The following is an 8,235-nucleotide window of genomic DNA, read 5'->3' on the forward strand; positions in this document are numbered from 1 at the left end:
TAGTCTCCTGAGACCGATGGATGCCTACTGCTAGACAGGGTGACCGGCAGTGCCCGGGTCTCTCCCCCCCCCCCTTCCCCGCATGTATGTCCCATTCTCCTATGAAAATTTGTGGCGAGTGAATAGCGGGAATAAGCATCAAACTCTACGAAAAACAATTCCCTGATTTTATTTCAGACCATGAAAGACCTAGGGGGACCAATAGATGCCAATGTTTCTTAAAGCACGGCACTTGGGCAGACCGCCATTACCCTGTGACTCTCGCATAAACCCCAGGATGCAAGTTAATCATTTGAGTGAGGCTAGCCACAAGCGTTTGACCTACTGTGGAGACACACAGACATAAGTTTGATAAGGATTTTTGTTTTTACTTTTTGTATTGTATTATGGTATCGCTAATATTGAGAGAGAGAGAGAGCGAGAGCGAGAGCGAGAGAGAGAGAGAGAGAGAGAGAGAGAGAGGGGGGGGGGGAGACTAACAGACAGACCCGGGCCCCGCCGGTTACCGGGTTCGATTCCCGGGCGGACAGAAATGGTTAGTCACGTTTCCTTTTTACCTGATGCCTCTGTTCACCAAGCAGTAAATAGGTAGCCGCGAGTGTGGCAGCTACCTATAAGTGTGTGTGTGTGTGTGTAATATATATTTATATATATATACACACACATATACACACACACATATACACACACACACATATACACACACACACAAGCATCCTGTCCCCGACAAATATTAATAAGATAACTAGGTCGTAGTGTTTGAGGAAATTGCCTGAGTGTTTGGTACTCTTTATCTGATACATGATATTATGTGTATTATACATTATCTCCTATTATACACGGCTCACGTATCATGTATCACCAGTAGCAAGTGCAGGTGGCGAAGGCAGGCAGGGAGGTGGAGACATGTGTCGTGGAGCAGGGAGGTTGGAGACACACATGTGTCGTGGAGAAGGGGGGTGGAGACACGTGTCGTGGAGCAGGGAGGTTGGAGACACACATGTGTCGTGGAGCAGGGAGGTGGAGACACACATGTGTCGTGGAGCAACAATCCATGATGGCGCAACAAAGATGGAAACAAACAGCAAGGACCTTCATGTGTCATTGTTGTAGATGTTGGGAACAATACCTGCTGAAGGGGAGGGGGTGATGGGGCAGAGGAAGGGGGGGGGGGGTGATAGGGCAGAAGAAGGGGGGGGGGTGAAGGGGGCAGGGGTGACAACTTTCTCACAAACACAAAAGTATACAGTGAAAGACAACGTGTAAACTAATAATTACTATGGAGGATAATATATAATAATAAGACCTGAGGTTAAACATGTTCCCGAGGCCAGGCGATGGACGTCCTCGCGTCAGAGCGGGAAGCAACGGAGATCTTAGTCCATACAGAGTATATTGAGGAGACGATGTGAGCGAGGCACTGTGCCGGGAGAGTAGAGGCACTATGTCGGGAAGGTAGAGGCACTGTGCCGGGAGAGTAGAGGCACTATGTCGGGAAGGTAGAGGCACTATGTCGGGAAGGTAGAGGCACTATGTCGGGAAGGTAGAGGCACTGTGCCGGGAGAGTAGAGGCACCTGGTGATAGAGGGGACGGGTTACACTGAACACGGTGACCACACAGGAAACACTAGGTCACTTTGTTCATCATATTTCCCTAACAATTTAGACACAGGAGTAACAAACATTTGTCAATTCTCCGATGATTATTATATTGGGCACGAAGCCAAATGCATTGGAGAGATTTGCTACAAGATTGGTCCAAGAACTGCAAGGCTTGAGCTACGAGGAAGGGCTGAGGGACGTAGCCCTCCCCTTCACCAAGGTAACAGTGACAGGACGGGGCGTCATCGTTGGTTACCAAGGGGCCAGATTCACGAAAGCACTTACGCAAACACTTACGAACCTGTACATCTTTTCTCAATCTTTGGCGGCTTTGTTTCCAATTATTAAACAGTTAATGAGCTCCGAAGCACCAGGAGGCTGTTTATAACAACAGTTGAATGGAAAGTTTTCATGCTTGTAAATTGTTTAATAAATGTAACCAAAGCCGTCAAAGATTGATGAAAGATGTACACGTTCGTAAGTGCTTGCGTAAGTGCTTTCGTGAATCTGGCCCCAGAAACTCAGCCATAGCCACGCAAGACACCTCACTGTAAGGTGGGGAACAACTGGAAGGAATAAAAGGAGAACAGAAGGACAGGAGGACGTGGGAGTAACGAGGAAGAAATGAAGGAAGGAATTTGGGAAAGGACAGGGAAGGAATGGAGAGAAATAAATTAAAGGGGGTAAAACTGAGGGGGATCCGGGCATGCTATTGTTTACTTCAGATCAAACAAAAAAGGCAGGAGTTGAACAATGAACCTCCCCCCCCCTCCCTCCCTCTCTCTCACTCTCCCACTCTGCAGAATATAGTTACACTTGCTGCTAGACTGAGAGTGTGAGAGAGTCCTGGAGGTGAGTCAGCCCTCCAAACACCCACCGGGTCTTACTCACCCCACCTACCCACACCCAGCTTCTCCCCGTCTCTAATTACCCTTCTCCCCACCACCACCACTACACTACTAACCTGCTACCACCCCCACACCCACGCCATCCTCCCCACCTGCACACTTTTGTTATAGATTCAGCTACTCGGAACCATTTCCAAGGGCTATGGTGAGCCCGTAGTGGACTTACCTGGCACAGGAGCGGGGCTATGTCCTCCTGCACACGTTGTTGTTACTGTTTTAGATTTAGCTACTCAGAAGGAAGTGTCCATGTAGCACGGGCTATGGTGACTCCGTAATGTCCCCTGCACACTTACGTGAGCGTGTTTATCCCTGGCTTGGATGATAGGTCAGGTTCCAGCTGTGAGTTCACCTGGCAACTTTCATCAAGTACTGCCTTATTATTGCTTGTCATTTCTCTCGTGCGGAAAATCCTGGTAGTTTGACCATTCACCTGACCTACTTTATATGGCGCAGCTTCGTTTCACTCTACCTTCTCTTCTGCACATCTTCATTACTTTACACTTGCGGATTGATCTCTAGGAGCCACCTGTGTACCCACTGCTGCAGTTTGTGAACGTCTTCCTACAGAACAATACAATTCTTTTTAGTATGTGTGTGTTCTTGCTCTTTATGTCAACAGGATCGAGTTTAAGCTCAATGGACCCCGTCTGTATTTACACAAACGACAGATGGACAATGACTCCCCCAACTTATATGGCTAATATCAAATCTACTCTGAAAATTATCAATGTGGTTTCCTTCTACCTCATCTAGTTCACTCAATTTTCCTGCTACACTAAAAGAATATATATATCCCGTCTCTGTGTGTCTCAACTTTCGTCCTTGTCCTCTCGTTCTATCGTTAGTTATTCTAAACATTTTCTCCTTTTTCCATCACATCAATTTAAGTCTTTTGTCTACATCATGTTTCCTCTTCACAACAGGTGACAAGGTCGATGTATACAAATGGATGAATGTGTAAAAGAAGTAGAATATTATAATGGTGCTAAATATATCAACACGAAATAAAAGAGGGAAAACTTGGCTACAAGTGACATGAACACAATGACATTATGGCATCATGATGCGTCTATGATAAAATATTGAGGGTTGTGTGAGGCTCATCATACTGACTCAATGTTGTCTCAAATTATATAGGTTTAGATTCAGAAAATACAATGTTTTCCTTCTATAGTCGAGGAGGGGGGGGGGGTGATGTTGCAACCACCCCCCCTCCCCCCACGAGGCAACTCAGAACCTGCTACCACAACCTGGGAGAACGTGCCAAACCGTCACTGTGCCGTCCAAGGATTGACCCCGGGATCCTCGGATATGAGCTGATGACGTAGACTACTGTGCTACAGCACCTCAAAACATGTATAAAATAGAATGTCTGTCCCAAGCAGGAGACCAGACGCTCGGGCTAGTCTCACGCAACTTTCCAAAGTGACACATGGGACGGAAAGATGTACTCACCTAATTGTGCTTGCGGGGGTTGAGCTTTGGCTCTTTGGTCCCGCCTCTCAACTGTCAATCAACTGGTGTGGGGAAGGAGGGGTGTGTGTATAGGGGTTGGGGGGAGTATGACAGCATTATAGGCCAATTAGGGTCTGCCACTTTAATAAATATGGGCATTTATAGTGACCTGCAATTTTACATGATATCTGAAATCAGGGATTAGCTTTCCGTAGATATTTTAGCCGTTTTATCAGTGCTTCAAAACAAACTTATCTGGGGAGATGGGAAGGGAATAAGGTTCAGAGGGGCGAGTGGAGAGGGGGATAGGCGAGAGAGACCCGGACACAGCCGGGTACCGCATCTAGTAATCGTATAAAATATCCTTGCCAATAGAGTAGTTATTAGCGGCGTGAAGTCACTATACGAGGCGGGTGCCAGACACGTTGCTATAGTGCAACCAACCCAACGTGTCACAGTGCATGGCGTCACTCTCTTATATAAAAACAAGCGCACGTTGGGTCATTCAGTATAGGTGAGCGAGTGGGTGGCCAGGACTCACAGCCTCGCCTCGCTTACTGGAATATGGACAGCAGACTTATACGAGGAATATTATATGGTTCAATCAAGTTCATGTAAGCTAAGACTCCCTATATATACCGAGGAGACTCTCAGTCATAGATATTAATAATAATATAAAAACTATAAGCTGAAGAGATAAAACAACAAATAAACAAGAACAGTGAGAAAATAGCTCCGGACATGAGGACTGTGAATCTATACAAAAAATCGCTACGACCTTGAAGGTGTGTGTGTGTGTGTGTGTGTGTGTGTGTGTGTGTGTGTGTGTGTGTGTGTTGGTCAGCGAGAGGTGAGGGAAGACGAGGGTAGAGAGTGAGAAAAGGAGGGGGGGGGTGAAGGTAGGAGTGATGGGACGGAATGGGACGGGTGCTGAGGAAGGGTAAGATCCCACCTTGACAACAGCAGTATACCCACTAGCAGTAGTGTCTTCATTCCTGTACCCCCTATACTCCCACACTCTCTCACCCACACACCCACCTTTACTCCCAACTCACTCATCTCTCCAGCCCATCTCATACTAAAACGCCCCCCATTCCACCCAGCCCCCCCTCCACCCCATGTATATCTTCTCCCCCCCCCCCAAATCACATTTATCCATTCTCCAGCCCTAACATGTGAAAAAAACCTTACAACCACTCGCAGCTCACTGCAAATAGAAAGCAAGCTTAGCTAAGCTATCAAACACTTCATGTCAGCAAGGCGGACATATGTTACAATAACTCATTATATTTCACATATCTAAACTTTTCCCTCATCAACACATGTGGAAATCTGACATTAGAACGGTATTTAAACACCTTCTATACAATGTTACGAATGATACTGTTTACTTCGGGCTGCCCTCACAAGACTGAGCCTAGACAGTCATCGTGGCGAGGAACAGTAGATTTGTAAACAATAAAGCAAGTTAACAGTTATAATAAAATGTATATATACTGTTAGTATTAGCACCCTCGGGTGTTGACATTTACTCACTGAAATAAGATATCCTCTTACACACTGGGAATGATCACATCACGCCAGTCACAGTACAACCACAACGACATACATTTTCAAGAGGAAACTAGATTTATTCCTCCAAGGAGTGCCGGACCAACCGGGCTGTGGTGGCCCTGCGGGCCGCTCCAAGCACCAGCCTGGTGGACCAAACTCTCACAAGTCAAGCCTGGCCTCGGGCCGGGCTTGGGGAGTAGAACTCCCAGAACCCCATCAACCAGGTATACATCACTACACAAACAGAACAGACTGAGACACCTAAACCAGGTAAAGAGGAACTAACCTGTTAGAAAAATAAGAGTTGAAGAGTGCAGAGTCCTTCAGTGTCACAAATCAACTCTTGCAGACTATGCCATTGGATACCGTGGAAGGTGGCGAGGTTCCCAAGTCCAGAATCATTAAGGTCTCTTCCCAACTACAGCCCGACGGTCGAGGGGCCCCTCTGTGAGTAGCAAGATTTCCAGCTGGTTCATAACACTGAGACTGACTACTTATCCGGCGTATGTTAAATCTCCTTCAGTCTTAAATTATGGGCACAAAGCCTACCCACATTCTGATAATAACTTCCCCGAATTACGACACCACCAGCACCAGGAACAAGAACAAAATACCTAAATGGCCTAAACCTAGATCTGAGAGCGGCGTTTCCCAAACTAGCTGGCTGAACCAGACTCGACCTGTCTTGAGGCTCGTCTAGAAAGTGTTTGAACCCTAAAACCCATTCATCAATTTTAACGAACTGTGCATTCACATTATATATTTTTATTAAATATAGGGTAACATTATTTCTTACTGAATATGTGCTGAATTGTTGGGCTAATCTGAAGTTTGGTTAGGCTCTGCTACAGTACGTGAGTGAAGCATTTATCGAGGTGGGATTCGAGAAGAGGATGTGAACGAAGCACTGCTCGAGAAAAATACAAACATCAGCTGTGCGTTGTTATTTTTGTTATTGTTTTAGATTCAGTTAATTTCTTTGTGATTTACACACACACACATTATATATATATATATATATATATATATATATATATATATATATATATATATATATATATATATATATATATATATATATATATATATATATATATATATATATATATATATATATATATATATATATATATATATATATTATATATATATGTCGTACCTAATAGCCAGAACGCACTTCTCAGCCTACTATTCAAGGCCCGATTTGCCTAATAAGCCAAGTTTTCATGAATTAATGTTTTTTCGTCTACCTAACCTACCTAACCTAACCTAACCTAGCTTTTTTTGGCTACCTAACCTAACCTTACATATAAATATAGGTTAGGTTAGGTTAGGTAGGGTTGGTTAGGTTCGGTCATATATCTACGTTAATTTTAACTCCAATAAAAAAAAATTGTCCTCATACATAGAGAAAAGGGTTGCTTTATCATTTCATAAGAAAAAAATTATAGTAAATATATTAATTCAGGAAAACTTGGCTTATTAGGCAAATCGGGCCTTGAATAGTAGGCTGAGAAGTGAGTTCTGGCTACTAGGTACGACATATATATATATATATATATATATATATATATATATATATATATATATATATATATATATATATATATATATATATATATATATATATATATATTCTCTTTAAACTGAGAAAAAGTAGGACAAGAGGATATAGATATATATAAGATGGAAGCGTAAATGAGCTTAAAATGTAAGTAAATACTTCAAATACTTCATTAAGGACTTCAACAAGAAAACTCTCAATAAAGTCATGGAAGTCACCTCCATCCACAACTTTAAGGCCAAATTCGATAAAAAATTCGGACGTCAGGTAAGTTAACATATGACACAAGAGGGATATAATATACAAGGCAATATAGCAGGTGGGCCTTAGTTGTAGTAGTTGGTTCTCATTTACCCATAATATAGTCGCTCTTAGTTAATTACTGGTAGATAAGCTTGACTTTTATCACCAGAATCAAACTTTCTTGGAACGTAACCGACAACAGTTATCAAATTCTTGGGTATCTCTTTACTGATAAGGGAGAATAGAGGCCACTAGGTCAACTTTTTGACCTTCCACATGATGCAACCCACAACAGTTGCTTAAGTCGCAGGTACACGTTTACAGCTAGATGGCATATATAGACATAGATGCATCAGATGAAAGGAAACGTGTCGAACCCTGGATGGTTGTGACCCAATGTCGCAGACTACTGCGCTACCGTACTCAACTTGGTGGTATGTGCAATTTGCCTAAAGGACGACACAGGTGCAGCTACAGGACTGGCTCAAACACCGTCTATGCCACATGCTGATGATAAATAAATAAATAAATAAATATAACTTTTTCAGTGTCAGAGTAGTTAATAATAAAGGGAATACATTAGGAAGAGAAGTGGTGGAGGATGACTCCATACACAGTTCAAATGTAGATATGACAAAGCTCAGGAACCTGTACACCAGTAGATTGACAGTTAAGAGGCGGGACCAAAGAGCCGAAGCTCAACCCCTCCTCCCACAAGCACAACTAGGTGAGTACAGGATCGGCAGATTAATTAATTGTTCCTATCTACCAAAATATATTTTGTAAATGTTTATTTTCTCAATTGACTTAGTTGCATATAGAAATAGTACGTGGACATAATAAAATAAAGATTTTATTATTATTTAAATAATTAGTATTTGCAAGTTTTGTTTATTTTGTTAAACTGTA

General features: G+C 43.1%; 1 protein-coding gene across 2 annotated transcripts in view; it reads right to left on the minus strand.

Annotated features, from left to right (window-relative positions):
- The window catches only part of LOC123755007 (ribosome-binding protein 1), a 96,468-nt gene extending 90,370 nt beyond the window's left edge, over positions 1 to 6,098 (minus strand). For both annotated transcript variants that reach the window (XM_069332788.1, XM_069332787.1), the window contains exon 1: positions 5,806 to 6,098. The gene's annotated coding sequence lies outside the window, so the exon portion shown is untranslated. The remainder of the gene's footprint in view (positions 1 to 5,805) is intronic.
- Positions 6,099 to 8,235: the final 2,137 nt, after the last annotated feature.

The sequence above is a fragment of the Procambarus clarkii genome, chromosome 28, assembly GCF_040958095.1.
Source record: "Procambarus clarkii isolate CNS0578487 chromosome 28, FALCON_Pclarkii_2.0, whole genome shotgun sequence".
NCBI classification, from domain to species: domain Eukaryota; kingdom Metazoa; phylum Arthropoda; class Malacostraca; order Decapoda; family Cambaridae; genus Procambarus; species Procambarus clarkii.